This window comes from Ursus maritimus, unplaced genomic scaffold, assembly GCF_017311325.1.
Source record: "Ursus maritimus isolate PB19 unplaced genomic scaffold, ASM1731132v1 scaffold_22, whole genome shotgun sequence".
Taxonomy (NCBI): Eukaryota; Metazoa; Chordata; class Mammalia; order Carnivora; family Ursidae; genus Ursus; species Ursus maritimus.
This window is the reverse complement of record NW_024424675.1, coordinates 17,867,423-17,886,610: the sequence shown is the minus strand read 5'-3', so window position 1 is coordinate 17,886,610 and position 19,188 is coordinate 17,867,423. Positions and strand designations below refer to the sequence as shown.

At 43.1% G+C, this 19,188-nt stretch overlaps 1 protein-coding gene across 3 annotated transcripts in view; it reads right to left on the bottom strand.

Annotated features, from left to right (window-relative positions):
• SLC23A2 (solute carrier family 23 member 2) overlaps positions 1–19,188 on the bottom strand; it is a 130,750-nt gene that overhangs the window by 98,707 nt on the left and 12,855 nt on the right. Inside the window, exon 2 of one of the 3 annotated variants that reach the window (XM_040638001.1) lies at positions 5,333–5,459. The exons of 1 other annotated variant lie outside the window; for it this stretch is intronic. The gene's annotated coding sequence lies outside the window, so the exon portion shown is untranslated. The remainder of the gene's footprint in view (positions 1–5,332; positions 5,460–19,188) is intronic. One more of the 3 variants, XM_040638002.1, reaches the window with a different exon arrangement.

Sequence of the window (19,188 nt, the reverse complement as noted above, 5' to 3'; positions counted from 1 at the left end):
ATGTGGGACTCGAACTCACAATCCCAAGATCAAGAATCTCATGCTGTACGGACTGAGCCAGCCAGGTCCCCCTATTTTAATTTTTAAACCTTAACTCATTGCCTATGGACAATATAAACTAAATACACAGGCAAGACAAACTAGAAGGAGAAAGTACAGCACTCAAATCCCTGTAACAAGATGCGTGGCCTCTCACTTCCAAGGCCTTGCTGACAGAAGCCCAGTAACTCAAGAAACCAAAGGTGTGGTCAAAAGGAAGGCACTCTCAATGTTCTGCAAGTTTACTGTGCCCAGGGACTCCTGGTTTTCCTGTATTGCCTCACAGCCCCGTATTCTAACTGCTTCTAAAGGCTGTTGTTGTGGGGTTTTTTTAAGATTTTATTTATGTATTTGAGAGAAAGAGAGAGAGCAGAAGTGGGAGGGGGGACGGGGGTGGGTGGTAGAGGGAGAAGCAGACACCCCACTGAGCAGGGCTCAATCCCAGGACCTGGGGATCATGACCTGAGCCAAAGGCAGATGCTTAACCAACTGAGCCACCCAGGAGCCCCTAAAGGACATTTTTATCTCAAAACAGCAGTGTACTTCTTCACATTTTTCTAGGTCATCAAATTCTTTATTTAAAAGAAATGAGAAATAGTCACTGGACTCTAAAGAAGGGGGAGCATTGAGAAATGTGCAGAATGCTTGAATCGCTATATCGTACACCTGAAATTAATAGGACATTTTTAACTATACTGGAATTAAAATTAAAATGTTAATTTAAAAAAAAATTTTTAAAGTGAGTTTTCAGATATAAAGAAAAATATAAAGATAATTATACTGGAAAAAAATAAGGTTTAAAAAAAAGAGAAATATTCATTGGACCCTAAACTTCAATGTATTATAATCTAAAATTATAATTTACATATATATATAAACTGCAAAATGTATTTTTAAAATATTATATACAAACATAAGTATTAATTCATTAAAATTATAATCTAATATAGCTAAAATTATAAATGTCAAAACATTAATGATTCTTGAGTGAAATGGAAAACTAGTTTAAAAAATTTATATATACAAAAATACATATAAATTTAAAATACATTAAAAATTTGTTTTCTTCTCAAGCCTTAGGGAATAAATGAAATAACATCTAGAAATACTGCCTCTCAATCAATTTACTTATTGAACTGGTTCAGAAACATTTTCCAGGGACATCCGGGTGGCTCAGTCAGTTAAGTATCTGCCTTCGGCTCAGGTCATGATTCCAGGGTCCTGGATCGAGTCCCACATGGAGCTCCCTGCTCAGCGGGGAGCCTGCTTCTCCCTCTGCTTCTGCGTCCCCCTGCTTGTGAGCGTGTTCTATGTCTCTCTGAGAAATAAATAAAATCTTTAAAAACAAAACAAAATGAAAACACAAAACATTTTCCAGGCAATGGGAAGCTCCTCAATTTGACAGGGGAAAAAAAAAAGAGAAAGGGAAGCTGAAAGAAGTATCATTTGATGATGAGCACGTGCTATTATGCAGCCCACGAACAGAAGTGGCTTACGTTATGAAACACCCCAAAATCCAAAAGCTTCCGAGTTGAAAACATATTACTTAGTGGTACAGGACAACAGTGTGGGCCCCGAGCTGTGCCACCCAACGCAAGAGCCACCAGCCCCATGTGACTCCCGAGCACTTGAAGTGTGGTCAGCTAGAAATATGCTGGTAAGCACAAAATACACATGAAACTCCAAAGATTTACTATGGGGGAAAAAAAGCAAAATATCTCATCAATAATACTACACAATACTACAATAATTGTGTGAAATGATGATCTTTTTATATATTAGGTTATAAAATACATTACTAAAGTTTGTTGTACCTGCTTTTTATTTTACTTACTATAGCTACTAGAAAATCACATATGAGTCCCATTCTAATTGTACTGAACAGCACTGGTCTAAAGAAAGCAGATACCAGGAAGAGAGATCAGCTATGCAGAGTACACAGCCACGGTGCTCACGATCGGACTCCATCGAAAGAGTATGTACAAAACACACACACGCAACACAGGCACGGCCGTGCATCCTAACCCCGCCAACAGAACCAAGCCCGTGCTACTACCCTTCACCGTCAGCTCTGCAGCCTGCACTCTGATGCAGGGGAGCAGGTGCCATCACCTCACGTCACACACTCGCAGCACTGGAAGGCGGGAGGGAGCCAGATGTGAGAAAGGCCCAAGCAGAGATCCACGAGCTGGAAGGTCGTGAGGGGAGCTGGGGGCTGTGCACGGGAAGCTCAGAAGCAACACAAGAAACCTAAATAAAACTAACAGGGTCCACCCAAAGGGCTCAAATCCAGAGAGGCTTTGTAACTACTGAATTGCAAGTTCTGGTTTTGTATGGCAAACCTCAAACAAAATTATACCTGTATTTTTGTTAAAAAAAAAAAAAAATACACACACACACACACACACACACCCCTCATTAGAAGGAATGGGACAAATTTATCGACGAGATCTTTCCATACCAAACAGAAAGTCAGCAAAGGACTTGGGCAATTTATCAACAGCCGGTCTTAATCCAACACTAACACACTGGTTTTATAACACATCCCACTGAAAAGGCCAGGGCTCACCTGATGCGCGTGGAGTCCCTTCACAGTAACTGTCCCACAGTAACCACCTTCCTTCCCTACCTTCTTATGCAAGCTCCCTGATCATCATCAGTGTTTACATAGGTCTTTGAAAGCACCCATCTTTTCCAGTAAATATTTAATTCTCTTGTTGCTACCGATCAAACTATCAACAATGAGCATTTTATATAACATGTTTAGTTATAAAAAAGTGGGACACTGACGTCAATAGCACACAGTCTGTAAACCAAAGACACCCGAATTACCAGACGCAGCCTCTCAGAAATCAGCCACCAATAAAACACAGTTCCTCCCAGCTCAACGTCTTTAATCCAGTTTCTATCTGAGTCCCTCCACATTTATGGATCAACTTCTAAAACGTGCCTGCCATCAGAACCGGGCCCGTGGTCAGCAGGCTCCTGGCACTGGGCAGAGCTGGCGTTCTCTGCTGTGAGTGCCCAGACAGTGGACTATCGCCTGTATGCTCCTGATAACATACTACCTGGTAGGCCTTCTCTTTTCTCAGCTTTGTAAACTTAGTATTTAGGATCTGTACTGGGGGGGAGGGGAGGAATAAACCAACCATTTGGCTAGTTTCCTAAACTGCCACAAATCTCAGCACTGATGGAAATGGATTACATGTGAAGCCATCTGCCATCTCAGTGGACTGGGACAATGAGTGAATCATAGAGACCTACAAGATAATTATCAAACTGGGCGTGAGCACTCAGAGAAAGAAACTCAAAAGGGCCAGAAATGATCAGAAATGTATTTGGGGAAGTGGGACTTGGGGGTCAGCCTTGGGGGATGGAAAGTCCTGAGTGGTAGGTCACCATGGAGACCAAGGTAGGCAGAAGTATGGCGAGTCTCTAGGCCATGAAAACAGCTTAGCCACAGCATACAATGGGCGGTAGAGGACGAAAACCCTTTGCAGGGTCAAAGGAGTCCAACATACACACAACACAGCTTTACGAAACATGAGTTTCTCGGCAGGTGAGGAGAACAGAAAGAGTCCACTGCCAAAAAATCTCAAGATGGAAGGTCAAGAAGCTACTGTGTCAATCCAAGTATAAGGATCTTGGCAACTGGGAGGGTGGAAGGGACAGTGAGAAAAAGGGACAGAGAGTGATTTGAAAGAGGAAAAAAAAATCGATCAAAGATTAGGTGTCAAAGAGGACCTCTAAAAAAAGAACAAGAGTGTCTCCTATAAATAAGGAAACGGGCTCGACTAGCAAGTAATGAACAAAGTCTGGACGTGCTGAATTTGAGCTGGGGGTGACATGTACGCCTGACAAGCGCCCACTGAAGACCAGAGACCGGAGAAGCTCTGAGCACAAATGGAAGACACGTGTGAACTGAAATATAAAGACGGTAACTGAAACTCAGAGCTGAGAGACCATGTATTTCGCAGGTATCCCCAGACAGAGCAGTCTTCCCCTTTCTCCCTCGTGGTTAATAAATATTACTTTTAAGAATGTATTACATAGGGGCGCCTGGGTCACTCAGTCGTTAAGCGTCTGCCTTCGGCTTAGGGCATGATCCTGGTGTTCTGGGATCGAGCCCCACATCAGGCTCCTCTGCTGGGAGCCTGCTTCTTCCTCTCCCACTCCCCTTGCTTGTGTTTCCCTCTCTCGCTGGCTGTCTCTATCTCTGTCAGATAAATAAATAAAATCTTTTTTAAAAAAAAAGAATGTATTACATATAATTTGATACCGGCTTAAGAGGAAAAAAAACTGCACACAGAAAAAAGGTCAAAGAACACAAATGTTCACAGTGGTGTCATTAGGTGGTAGGATCAAGGATCTTCTGCCTAAATTCTTGGAATTTCTGGTTTTTGGGGTTTTTTTTAAGTAGCAAGTATAGACTTTCCATTAGAAAATGAAAAAAAATTTTTAACTGATCCCCTTTCAGCACTTGTGAAAGCTCTTACAATTGTGAATTTTACTGTTTGAAAATTAAAAGTAAATAAATAAAAGTACCACTGACATAACATTCTATACCCACCATACTGAATAAGTTAGCTTTGACAAAACAACCTGTTTGAGAGAGAATGTTTATTAATAAGGGTATAAATTCTTGCAGCTTCCCTACAAGACAATTTGTCAAAATTTAAAAAACTAAAAAAATCTTAAGCACTGTACCCAACAATTTTACTGCTAGAAATTTACTTATAGGTAGTCTCCCTAAAATATGTACAAGAAATTTCACTGCAGTATTGTTTGTAATAGCAAAAAATTTAAAATAACCAAAATGCCCATCAAGCTTTGTGACGGGGGAGGGAGGGAACGCAATTTAATAATCTCACTGCTTAATGTGCAGAATGCTTGAAAAAGAGAGAAGACGTCCTCAATCTTTACCCCCAGGAGACCTGGGACCCAGACAAGGAGCCTCAAATGGCGATAAGCACTCAAATTTTTACTGATACAAAAAGTCAAAAGCATATAAAGGAGAAGGAAAATATTTACTTCCTACCTTATCATTACCCCTAAGTGGCAAGACTTTGCCTATTTTCTACTTTAATCTGCTTACAAGGAATTTGGCCTAAAGCAGTCCATTACCTTATCATTAGCATTAATGGAACGATTAATTATTCCCAGGATTGCATTTAGACTGTTGGTGACAAGTGCAAAGGACAAGGTCAAGCACAAATGAATTCTAACACTAAAGGGCTGTCAGCACAACTGCATCATGAAATGCAGAATGAAAAAGACTGGGTTTCAGACGCACCTAAATGCCGCACCGTGGACCTGTCCATATGCTTTCCGTTACAAGCCGCTGAGCTACATTTCCTCGTGCTGCTGAGGTCCAAGCTCGAAACCACAGGGGGATCCCGGTTAGCAGAGTCAAGACCTAGCTAGAGAAAAACAGATGGTAAATAAAAACAGAGTCATAGCGAACCTACCAGGAGGCACCCCGCATGAACGGAGTCTACTTCTCACTCAGCTGTGGCCAGTTCTAGAACTTGCTCTATGAGGCCTTCATTCTTGAGGAGCACCTAGGAGGCCCCAGGCAGCCCCCCGGCAGGATCACACACGCCACCTTCATTCCCTTCAAAATCGGCTCTTCATCTGCCCTGAATATTATGGAAGATGGTATTTTAGAATACCTGGAAAAAGCAATTTTGTACTTAATTGGGGTTTCTTCCTGATAATCTTTTAAACTCCATATTCCCTAGCATAAGACCTCAATTTAGCAAAAAAAAAAAAACAAACCTTTTTACATACTTCTCTAGTGCTCACGATGTGCCAGGCACTGTACTAAGTACCTCCTAAAAACTTGTTTAGACTTTATTTGAGAGAGTGAGCAAGCTCAAAGAGCAGGGGAGGAGAGCAGAGGGGGAGGGAGAGGGACAAGCAGATTTCAACGAGCACAGAGCCCCCCTCAGGGCTCAATCCCACAACCCTGAGATCATGACCTAAGCCCAAACCAAGAGTCAGATGCTCAACCGACTGAGACACCCAGGAGCCCCAGTACCTGTTAAAATTAATAAGGGGAAATGTCACTAATGTGAAGTGGGGAAGAAAGGAGGGGAGGCTAGCAGGGGGAGCCAGAGGGGGAGCCAGTACCACTCAATTACAGGAAGAACTGTCAATTATAGACCCCAAAAGACGATCTCGACAGGAAAGAATCATCAATGATAGGCCCCCAAAGGGAAAGATGCACATTGCAGCTCCTACAAGAAATCTGCTACCCCTGCCAGCTCAGCCAATGACAAGCTACCAACACCCTGAACTAGTGTCTTCCTCCAACAGGCTCTGCTTCAAAGCCACCCCTCCCAACGTCTTCCTTCTCCATAAAATAACCTTCCTCTCCTTTGTTGGACTTGCCTATGGTTTGGCCATGGTTTAATGCCCCAAATAAACTAATAAACTCATTTTGCTGGTAAAAAACTTATTTTCAAAAGGTTCGCATTATGCGGTGATTAGAAGTGGGTTCCAAAAGGCTGCCAACAACTCTAAGGCTGGTGAGCAAACAGGTCCCCATACCCACAGAGCTACCTGAGCTCACTGCTTTCTCGCCAACCCTAGAATTTGAAGGTAATTTTTCTTCTGGATTTTGAGCTCCACTCTGTGTTTTAAGCTCTCCAAGAATTATTTGGGATCTGTTTTACGGCTTTGTCCTTTATAAGAATACTCATTTGGCTTTCAGTCCAACTCCTGTTACGAACCAGGCTACTCCTATTGAAACGGTGCTAGCCTTTCGCCCAACTTCTTGGGAACAGGGCTGTGCCTACTGGAACAGAGCTGGCCTTTGCTCGGATTCCTTTTAGAACCAGGATGTCCATACTGTTTAGAAATTTTTCTTTCTTGCTCTAGAAAAACAAAACAAAACAAAACCAAAAAAACCCTTAGAAATGAGATCCCAGTCCATCAGAATGTTTTGAGGATGCCCCCTTCTTCTGGGACCCTAGCCAGTTTTATGTTTAAAAATTGTGGTCCCCCTTCATACACGGAATCATTTAGAACTCCAATGGCCACTACAGGGAGCCTGCCATCTCCCCAAACTTACTCTTCTCAAATCTTAATTGGACAGTCCCGGCTCTAAAACTGTCAAAACTGAATGGGATGCCTACTTTGGGATTTTGAAGCTTCTGAACATTATCAGGAATCTAAAATTGCCTGTCTGCAAAATACAATTTCTAGACTAACAGAGGCAAACAAACAAAGGGAGAAAAAGGCTTCTGGGGCCTTTTTCCTTCCTGTCTTCTAAGTCTTAGGATATGCAGCAGCTGTCTTGCTTTCCGTCCTGAACTTCCCTTTTCCCCTGAACCTCTCCCCACTCCCTCCTTTCCTGAAGGTAATAAAACCTGCCCCTTTCAAGTTAAGTCTTCTGAGGATCCGAATAAACCCCAAATTTCTTATGCTACCTGGACCAAGGTCAGACTGCGAGCCAGAGTCAGAGTTTCCTAAAGTCACTCAGGATCCATGCTCGCTGAAAGAATTTAACATAGTTATGCCAACCTACCACCCCAGTTTCTAAGATTTATATCAGTCAGGCCATGTGCCTATCAGTGAGGACCAAGCCAAACGCTGGATGAAACTAGCTCCATGAGAACATCCTAAAAGATTTAGAGAAACAAGCGCCTAACTTTGGCAAGATCCTAGAATGCTTGCTGGAAATCTCCACAGGGCAGTTAGAGCAGCTTTTCCTAAACCTGTTGACTGGAACAAAGTTCAGGCTTGCACACAAAAGCCTGATGAACCTGATCGTAACTACTATAACCAACTGCAAACGGTCTCTAAAGAAGATTCTGGCCCTCCTTTAGAGGCTGAATCCACCTGGGAAGCATTTAACTACATTTACTAACAGCCTGAACCAGGATCTTTGCATGGAACGGGAAACTGTGTCCACTCCACATTTAGCTAGCATGGCAAACCAGCTCACTCACACCCACAAGGGTCACCTGAAAGAAAGACCACTAAAATCCTCAATTTTCAACTCTGGCAAGTGAAGGCCCCTAAACAGACCAAAACCCCCTGGTTTCTGCTATTGGTGCAAAGGGCCAGGGCACTGGGAAAAAAAGACTGTTACAAACTTAAGCATTCCAGAAGCCCTCTGCCCTCTAGCCAGCCTTTCCAGTGTCCTAATTCCCACTGACAGGGCTCCAAGGACCTACAGGGACTCTTCCCAGTCCCCCCTCTTAATTGGCTTGGAGAAACCACAGTCCAGACTGAGAATAAATCTCTTTGTCTTACTGACCCCAGAGCTGCATTCTCCATGCTCAACACCACTCCTGGAAAGCAGGTCCTGCAGGCATCAGAGCAGGAAAACAGCTCCCACGGGGGGGGGCTCTCATAAACCTCAACAGGTTCCTGTCTCTGCACCCATTCCCTTTATTCAGGCCCTTTGAGAGAGTCCCACCCTTTTCTCCTTAGTTTCTCCACCCCATTCATAACGGCCAAGATTTCTTAGAAAAGTATCGTGCCAGAATGTCTCCCAAAAGATGGAAATAATTCTAGAATCAGAATTGCCAACCAGGTGGATTAAATGACCCTTCAACATCTTTTATTTGTTCCATCTCTGATGGCACGATAGGGGAGTCTGGGGACACTGCTCATTTGTCCCCATCAGGTCAGCTACCGCCCTCTTTATGGGCAGATTCCTCAACTGATATTGGCAGAATTCACAGCACGCCTCCCATCAAGATTCAAACAGGTCCCCCACAACGTCTCCCCAGAACGAGTACCCTATAAATAAAGAAACCCTTTAAGGCATCAAGCCCATAATAGGAGACCACAGGACTCAGGGCCTTATCATCCCCTGCACTAGTCCCTGGGAGCCCTATTTTACCTGTGAGAAGACCCAGTGGCCAAGGATGGAGGTTAGTCCAGGACCTCGGAGCAATAAATAACATTATCCCTGGGCGCCCTGTTGTCCCCATACACTGACGTCTGTCCCCACTGAAAGCAAATCCTGCTTCACTATAATTGTTCTATATAGTGCACTTTCACTATTCCAGTTCATAAGGACAGTCAGGGTCTTCTTGCTTTCACTTGGGAAGAACAATAATAAACCAGGACAGTAATGCCCCAGGTTACACAGGCCGTCCTTCTTAACTCTTTATAAACCTTAAAAGCTGATTTGGAGGATATAAAGTTTTCTGCAGGCTCTAGTTGGTTACAATATGTATATGATCTGCTTCTCTGCTCCCTTTCTCAAACCTCTTCACAGGAGACAGCATTCACCTGTTAAAACTTTGGCCTTAAAAGGACATGAAGTCTTCAAAGAAAAACCGCAGCTTGTAAAACTCAGGTTCATCTTAGGGCACCTGATCGCAGAACAAGGACTACATTTAGACCCAGGCAGGTTTCACGGCATGAACTTCCCAAAACCTAAAACTAAGTACCAATTACGAAGTTTTCTTGGATTGGCTGTCTACTGTTGAAATTGAGATTCCAAATTTCTCTTACAGCTCAACCACTGTATGCTTTACTTAAAAATGACAAACCTGGGAAGCCTGGGTGGCTCAGCTGGTTAAGCATCTGCCTTCGGCTCAGGTCATGATCCCAGGGTCCTGGGATCGAGTCCCACAGCAGGGAGCCTGCTTCTCCCTCTGCCTCTGCCTGCTGCTCGCCCTGCTTGTGAGCACTCTCTCAAACAAATAAACTAAAAAAAAAAAAAAAAAAAAAAAAAGACAAACCTGACCCTGTCATTCAGAAAGATGGAGAAGACCTAGCTCTGGAGACTTTAAAGAAAAGCCTAAAGCCTCCTGCCCTCGGACATCCTAACTGTCAACTTCCCTCTTCCTTGTTGTTGGTGAGAAGGAAGAAAATGCTTGAAGTACTTGCCCAAAAATACCGGGGACCATCACTGACCCATAGGGTAGGAGAGCCAACCACTGGAGCCCGTGGCCAGGGATGTCCCTTCCACCCGCACCTCAGAGCCATTCCTGCCACTGCCCTTCTGCTTAAGGCCAGTGAAGAGTGACAGGACTCCTTCTAACCAAGCTTGTGCTGCATGCAGCAGAAGCCCCCCTAAACTCTCACCACACTCGACACCTCGGTCAGCCTCCTCACCTCCTAGGAGATCCCCCTGCTAACTGCTCCTCACAGAACTCCTCCTCACTGCAATAACCTCAAATAAGCCTGCTGTTCGTCTCTCCTCCTTCACGGAGGACACCCCTCACAACTGCTTGAGACTGACAGATCACCTCTTGACTCCCTGTGACGATTCCTAGGAAACTCCGATAACCAAGGCACATTTTTCGTGTTTTACTGATGGTTCTTACTCAGAGGACGAAAACGACCAATCCCGGGCTGGAACGCTAGGGTGCTCCTCTGTTAGTGACCGAGGCAGCACTTTTAGCTCCGGCTACTACTGGAGCCCAACAGGCTCAGTTACACGCCCTTGGTCAGGCTTGCAGCTTGGCCAAAGGTAAAACCACAAACATTTGTACCCATAGCTGGTATGTCTTCGGGTAGCTCAGGACTCTGGAATGTTATGGCGACGACGTGGTGCTCTTACCTCCAACGGGGATAAAATTAAAAATGGCTCCTAGGGTCAAAATTCATTAAGTGCCATGCTTTTGCCAGCTGCTCTTTCATTAAGGTTCCTGGGCATTCCAGACTCGACTCTCTGGAGGCCAAAGGAAACCCCCTCACTGATACTTCCACCAGAACCGTGCACTCAAAGAAATCAAGAGCCAAACCTCTGTCACAGTCCAAAGGGATGTTCTCCCAAATGAGGATTAAAAAACTGACCAGAGACACCTGATAACTGACTCCCAGAAAAGGAAAAACAATACTGGGAATCTAATCATTGTTGGTGTGATAAAAAGAACTGTGGTTTAGACCAATTAATCTGGCCCAATTCATGAACCAATACGGGTGGGGAATACAAATAAAGCCGCAAAAAGTGCCTACCTCGCTTGCCCCACGTGTCCAAAACACAATGCAGAAAAATGCGCTCACACTGCTCACCTGAAATTACCTAAGGGGCCATTCGAGGTTTGGCAAATGGGTTTCATACAGCCACCCCCACCTCGTGGATTTAAATAGGTTTTAGTCATGGTTTATACGTTTACTCCCCGGACCAACGCTCTCTCTGGTAGCCAGGCTGCTGCTTCTACTGTAGTTAAAATTCTGTTAGAAAAAAAAAAATCATCCCAACGGGGAGAAACCCTCTTTAACGTCATGGTAATCAAGGAATCCATTTTACCAGGCAGGTGTTTCAACAAGTCTGTGCTATTTGGCCAGTTTTACACTTTCCTCCTCAATCCTCAGGTTGGCCCAATGTACTAAGGGCACTATTAAGATTCAACTGGCAAAATTTGTAGAGACCTCCCATCTTATCTTGGCCTAAAGCATTGCCATTGGTCCTTCTTAACTCAGATCCACCCCTCTGGAACTCAGACTTTTACCCTTTGAAATAATCAGAGAACGTCCGATTCTTTTTTTTTTTTTTTAACATTTTATTTATTTATTTGACAGAGATAGAGACAGCCAGCGAGAGAGGGACCACAAGCAGGGGGAATGGGAGAGGAAGAAGTAGGCTCATAGCGGAGGAGCCTGGTGTGGGGCTTGATCCCAGAACGCCGGGATCACGCCCTGAGCCGAAGGCAGATGCTTAACCGCTGTGCCACCCAGGCACCCCAGAGAACGTCTGATTCTTGCACTTGGCCCCTGCCTCCTTTGACCCGCGGTTGATAAAGATACACTTGAATACTGTAAAAGCCTAACTGTTTCTATTGGAAATAACCAGGCTTTGGTAGAGCAATCTTTTCACCATGCACCCTTGAGAGAGGAAAACTTAAGAATCACACCTTACAACTGGAGATTCCACCTACCGTAGAAGACACCTCTAGAAAGACTCTGCAGCCTCACTGGAAAGGGACTGCTAACCAACCCTTGTGCTGCCGAACTCCAGGCAACAGACTCTCGCATTCACCTGCCTTGTCTAAAGAAAGCCAACCCTGACTGGGCCTACACCGTCTGCCGACCTGAAAGTCAAGATTTCCCAGAAGTAAAGCAGATGGCGTCTGATGAGACGGCTTTCCCGAGGTGTCCAGACCAGGCCTGTTAGAAGGTTCGGGATTCACCAAGTCTCTCTTTTTCATCTGGACAATGAACAGATTCTGGATTCTTATCCAAAACTCATGGTTTCTGAATTGTCGACTTTACTGTAGTACGACCACATTTGGTTAGAACAGTTCTCTTGAGATAACAATACTGTTTTAAAGTGTCTTTTAAGTTTTGCTGTTTTGCAAAAAGCCCACCAGCTGCTGCTTCACCTGCACTGTGTCTTACCAAATGGGCTATTTCTCAGAGTGCTCCTGTCGTATCCATTATTCTGTTTTCATAACTGCTCAAAGGGTGACTTCTAGTAGGCACACGGGACTCTGGGTTTGCCTCCTGTAGGGGGAGCTTTTCTCCCCTAAATTGGAATCAGTGCCAATGAATAGTTTTAGTTGGCTGTTTTCAAAGATTTTATTTTTTTTAAGTAATCTCCACACCCAATGTGGGGCTCGAACTAACAACCCCGAGATCAACATTCCACCAACTGAGCCAGCCAGGTGCCCTCTAGATGGCTACTTTCAGATCTAGGGTCCTGGCTTAGAACCATCACACAATTCGGAACTGCCATGTTACTTTTGATTCTGTACTTGTTGTCTGTCAAACTTTTGTAAAAATGACGTACCCAGGCGCGCCTGGGTGGCTTGGTTGGTTAAGAGTCTGCCTTTGGCTCAGGTTATGTCCCAGGGTCCTGGGATTGAGCCCCGAGTCGGGAGGCGGCTTCTCCCTCTCCCATCTGCCTGCTGCTCCCCTTGCTTGTGCTCTATCAAATAAATAAAATCTTCCAAAAAAAGTGACGTACCCAATAAAGAGACGACATCCAACACTTACAGTCTTAATAAATATGCACTAGAGGTGGGAGATGCCTGACAGTTCTCCCTGCTCCCCCTGCTTGTTACTCAAATTTGACCTCAGTAGGTTTCCAATCTATAGAATGTTCCCCATAATGTGGGACATTACGCCCAGGAAAGGTCCTTCCTAGCACTGAGGGACAAAAGGCCACTGAATTAGAAGACTCCAACTGCGGTTCAGCAATGCTTTTGGGAAAAGATCTTGATCAAAAGGGGGAAAATGTGAAAATTTATAAAGGAAAACCTCACTAAAGTGGAGTCAGGAGGCTAGAGGGGGGAGCCAGTACCACCAAATGCCAATCATAGGAAGAATTGTCAATTACAACCCCAACAGAAGACTCTCAACAGGAAAGAATCATCAGTAACAGGCCCCAACAGAGGAAAACATACATAGTATCTCGTATAAGAAATTAACTACCCCTGCAACTCAGCCAAAGACAAACCCTCATCACCCTGAACTCCTGCTTTTCTCCAAAGGACTTTTGTTTAAAATAACCCCTTCCAACTTCCTCATTCACCATAAAATAACCTTTTTCTCCTTTGTTTGTTGGACATACCTTGTGTCCCCAAAGTTGCAGCTCTCAGTTAATAAACCCAAATAAACCCATTTTTTGCTGGTAAAATAACTTTAATTTTTCAGGTTAATGTATCATACCTGTGCAATTTCATTTTCACAACAACCCTCGGAAACTACCAGGTCCACACTTTACAGGTAAGAAAACCCAAGAGGGGTGAGGCCTGGTCAAGGTCCTGGAGCTCCTACGAGATGTGACAGAATAGGGGTCAGAGCCCATCACGCCTGTGACAACTGAGCTTTATGACTCTACACTGCTTCCAATGCCACCACTACCATAAACTGGTGGTGCTGTATTTGTGGGGAAAACAGAACAGAAGATTCGATTACTTAAAAATCACCTTTTAAAGCCTCTTACAAATATACTGGGAGGGTGCTCATAAAAAAAGCTGGCTCATATTCTATTTATTAAGCTGGATTATCAATAGGTACACAGATGTTCATTTTATTGTTTTATATACACTTATACCTGTGCATATGTTTCACGGTTAAAAAAAAAAAAAAAAAACCCAGAGCCTGACAAGCCAGCTGTCTCTGGAACACCCGGCACCAGTCAGGAACCTGCCCCACCATGGTAAAGAAAAACACAGGTGATGAGTTTAGCCAGATACCAACAAGTTTCTTGTTAGAAAACAGTTATGCTGGGGCGCCTGGGTGGCACAGCGGTTAGGCATCTGCCTTCGGCTCAGGGCGTGATCCCGGCGTTCTGGGATCGAGCCCCACATCAGGCTCTTCTGCTGTGAGCCTGCTTCTTCCTCTCCCACTCCCCCTGCTTGTGTTCCCTCTCTCGCTGGCTGTCTCTATCTCTTCCAATAAATAAATAAATTCTTAAAAAAAAACAACAGTTATGCTGCAAGTCTTTTTTTTTTTTTTTTTTTTTTTTAATGCTGCGACTCTTTCTACTGTTTGTTCAGGAGCAAGTCTGCATCACAATCACTGACGGCTTTGAGGTAAACAAGCACACTAATGCCATCAGACTTGTACCAGTCCAGCCTTCAAGGAGCCTTCAGTGATCCTATTTTTTTTTTTAACGTCGGAAACTAAACATTGGTCTTTTGCCGTTTGGTACAAAAAAATTATTACTTGTTTTAACTGATGAGCATATGAATGGAGAAATTGTTCTTCCCTTGCATTCAAGGGGGAATAAAAAGGTAATTTATTTCCAAAAATAAAATCTTCATAACCATAAATCTATCCTAAGCTATGTTTATTAAAAATTTAGAGTCAGGAGAAAAGCACCAAGGCAACATCCATCAATGAAGATTAGTCAAGAAGAGGAATAATGGAAATAACATGGAAAAAAGTAAACAAAGAAATGCTTTAGAAGAACAGCTTATTTTCAGTTAAACTGAAATTATGTATGTTGTCCTTTGAGAAATGCAAGTTGCACAATATGTGTAGTATAATCCCATTTTTATTAAAAGTATAATTATATAGAACATATTTGTGGACACAAGAAAGGGCTGGAAAGGATAAAGATCAAACTGCCTTGAAGTGTAGGGGGTAAAAGAGGCTTGTGTGACTTTCAAAATTTGCTTTATCCAATTCTGACAAGTTAGAATTATTTTCCAACATGTGTATGCTTCTTCCGTAAATCCTTTAAAAGGCTGAAAAATATTAATTAAGAAAAAAGCTGCCATGAGGGCAAAGCTGCAAATTAGCAAAATGTCACTTTAGCTACGAGTCAGAGAAAAATCGTAAAGGGGCAAGTGCAGTACTATGACCCCGTGAAGATTTGTTTTTGGAAAGTATTTTTTAAGCTGATTAGTAAAACCAGTGTTTGGAAGGACTGGGTTTCTACTCCACTAGACTATCAGAGACCAAAACACAGAATCGGGTCAGATGTTCTAATACTGGAAAAATACAAATGTATTTGAGAGAGGAATTAAACAGGAGGAGCCACTCGACAAAAGCAAGACTGAGTTATCAGCGCGCATCCTTGAACTTCTGTCCCAGCACCAGTCAGCACGCCTCCCCTTTGTATGCCACCACACTCTGGAAATGCGAGGACCTGCCCTTTGCACACAAGGTTACAAGGCTGAGATCAAAGCACAGGCCCCTGCGAGCAGTTCAGAGGAAACGTCACTTGGAGCTCAGTGACGCAGCACCTGATTTCCCCCCAGTAAAAGCCACTCTGAACACACAAAAATACTCACAGCTCTTCTCTAGTTTCTTAATTGGGTTATGCAAAGGTACTACATGCTATGGTTTCCAGGTTTTGATTTCAGAGAAAAAACACAAAAAAATTTGGGGGGTGGGGATAACTATACACACACACACACACACACACACACACACACACACTGTTATCTCTGTATTTTACCATTTCCTTAAAAAAGGATGTTAATACTTAAGAAGCAGGAAGGATATAGCCCTGGGGCCAGTACCATTCACGGGCCAGAAACTGAGCAACCAAATCATTTTATCAATTCAGTAGATGCCAAAAAGGCTGACAAAATGCCTATTCCCAATTCAAAAAACACAAAACCTCTTTGTACACTTGCACAGGACAAAGACTATCTTCTGAAAACAAGGGCAAACACAAGATACTATATACTCATCATGCTTTTACATTGAGTTTGTATTTTTTAACTGACTTAAAAGAAGCACATGTATGTACCCCAAAATCGAGATGAAATGGGCAATTCTTTTAAAACAATTCTTTAAAATCCTGAACAAATAACAATACACAAATAGAGAAAATAACAAAATCAAAGAACTGTGCTCAAAAAAAGATACCAGGCTCAAGACAAATTTACAGGCCAGTTACATCCTAACCTTCCTGGTAACGAAATAGGAAATGGGAAACCTTCCCAATTCCTTCTGGGAAAACTGACAAGCTAACAAAGAAAGCACAAGAGAAAAAAACTGTATGTTAACTTCACTTGCCAGTCCTAGATTTTTTTTTTTTTCAACTTTTGCAAATGTGACATGCAAAGAATGACATCTGGTTTCAATCTTTATTTCTTTGATCCATGTATCTATAGTTCTCTTATGAACTGTTAAAGTGCCTTTTGTCCATTTTTTCAGTAGGTTTGATTTTTTTTTTTTTTCTTATTCACATGTAAGAGCTCCTTACAAATTAAGGGCATAACCCTTTGTCATGTTGCAAATATTTTCCCCAGAAAAAGTAAATGACTGCTTTTTCCTCTCTGTGTCACTTGAAATAAAGGATAGCTTTTTCATCTCTCTAAAGTCATATCTAGTATCTTTTTGCAATTGCTTCTAATACTTTTGTGCTTAGGAAGCCCCTCCTCATTCCAAGATCAGAGAAATATTCACCTTCATTTTCAGCTAGATGTTTTTGTCAAAATAATTTTTAAATCTTTAACATCCATCTCCTTTAAAAATGCATGTCCAGGGGCGCCTTGGTGGCTCAGCTGGTTAAGCAGCCGGCTCTTGGTTTCGGCTCAGGTCATGATCTCAGGGTCCTGGGATGGAGCCCTGCATTAGGCTCCCCGCTCAGCAGGGAGTCTGCTTGAGATTCTCTTCCTTTCCCTCTGCCTCTCCCCCTGCTTGTGTGTGTGCCCGCCCACTCTCGCTCTCTAATAAATAACTCTTTTAACAAAATAAAAATCCATATCCAAGAAAATCATTGCTCTAGGAAAATAACTAGATGAGTATAATTGTATTCACTTTAGTTGTACAACAAGTCAATGTCCAACATTTAAGGGCTGGCTAACTAAATTATGACAGCAAAATGCTTTATGATAAAACACTACAAAACCATTCAGGAAAAACAGTCATGCTCTGTTACTAAGTGGGGGAAGACGGGTGGGGGGGAGGCAGAACATCCCCCATTTTTATAGAAAAACTACACTTATTTGGTAAACCAGGCAGTCAAGACACTTTCCCTAAATATTAACAGTTATCCTCCCTGGGTGTCAGATTGCATGTGGTATCGTATTTCTATGCTTTTCTGTTTTACATTACCAATGAACTTGTATTGTATTTGTGATTAGGAAATAAAAGCTTAAAATTCATAAATACATATGCAAAACAAGCCACTAAAACTACTATTGCCCACATGCTTAAGTTGCAACTGTCTTTCAAAAAAATTAAAAATGCCTTTCCTTCGCTTAACACATTTAATCCCATATTACAAATAGGATAATAATGACTTAATTCAAGAAAAATGGAGGCTTGCCAATCTTCCTAATTACCCAAAGATCTAAGGAATAATGTCTGATTTATATTCCTGGCAAAATGACCAAATTAAAAACACAGCCCAATGATAATTATCAGTGGTAGTAAGTCAAGCTCATGCTTGGAACACAGACGGTTCCATTTTCCTTTTATAAACTGTGCCTTAGCATGTGAACAAGTAGGGCTGAGTTCAACTAAGCTGAAAAATTAACCCCAAAAGCTTCCCCATCAGACCTCTAATGCCCCCATCTCTCACTGAACAGCCCCATTCTCTGCCTACTGGTGCAGGGCGCTCCTTGACCCACCCAGACTCATTGACAACTCAAGGGGGCTACCCTGCTATTTCTCCGCCCCCCCCCCCCGCCCCGTCCTGGATCCCTTTCCGGGCCTCATTACTGTGGAAGACAGGAATAATTTTGGAGAAGAACCAGGGTGTGTGTGAAGAGGAATGACAAGATCCCCCCAGGGTCCTGCTAACCCCAGAACTTCCTAAAACTTTTCCAAAGTGTTTAGAATGATCTCAATTAGATAATACCTGTACTCAGATTGAAGTTAACTCAGGGTCAGAACTTTGAACTCGGAACCAGGGAAGACCTGGAGATGGTCTTGCCAGGGTCTCAGATAGGCTACTTCTCCCCAGATGTACCTGAGTACCAAGTACCAAGATGGTGCTCAATAAAAGCTGGGTGGGAGGATGAACACAAAGGGTAAATTAGAAATCCCACAGACCCACCCGCCAAGGGCAGTGAAGGGGCACAGAGGGGAAGCAGAGACTCACACCCAGTTAGAAGCGGCAGAACAGATTCCAAACCAGTCTCTTTCTCAATAGAACTGTGGAGAGGAAAAAATAACGCCTGGGTCGGCACAGAGAGCCCCTAGCTCCTGCTCTGAGCCCTGTGCTACATGTGTTATTAAATGCCCGCCCACGACCTCAGGAGGTAACAAGACTAACAAGGACTAAAAACTAGTTAGGACAAGCGCTTCCAGAGACCTGGAAAAAGACGAAGTCCATTATTTTGGAAAAAGCCTAAAGGATATAATTAGAAAGAGTTACTTGAGGCTATTATTGAAGTATGATGTAAAAGTCTCAATTTTTTAATAGTACCGACGCAAAAGTAAGGAATGAAAGAACAAGAACTCCATCAACCCAAAACAGATATCATACATGCCCAAAGGGAAAAGTACTAAACACCAAAAGTGTCGAAATTTAAAACTAGAGTGGAAAGCTTGTCAATGACATCTAGCCTCACTTTCTGGCTGTTTAGAATTAACAGCACCCAACTTCCAGGTGATCCCACTTAAAGTTCCCATTTATTGGGATCGGGATAGTGAAAATGTTCAAGTTCATGTTTAACTTTTTAAAATTGAGCTGATTGTTCCCATCATACTTTAAAAGACAAGCAGATTTTGGGGCGCCTGGGTGGCTCAGTTGTTAAGCGTCTGCCTTCGGCTCAGGGCGTGGTCCTGGGATCAAGCCCCACGTCAGGCTCTTCCCCTGGG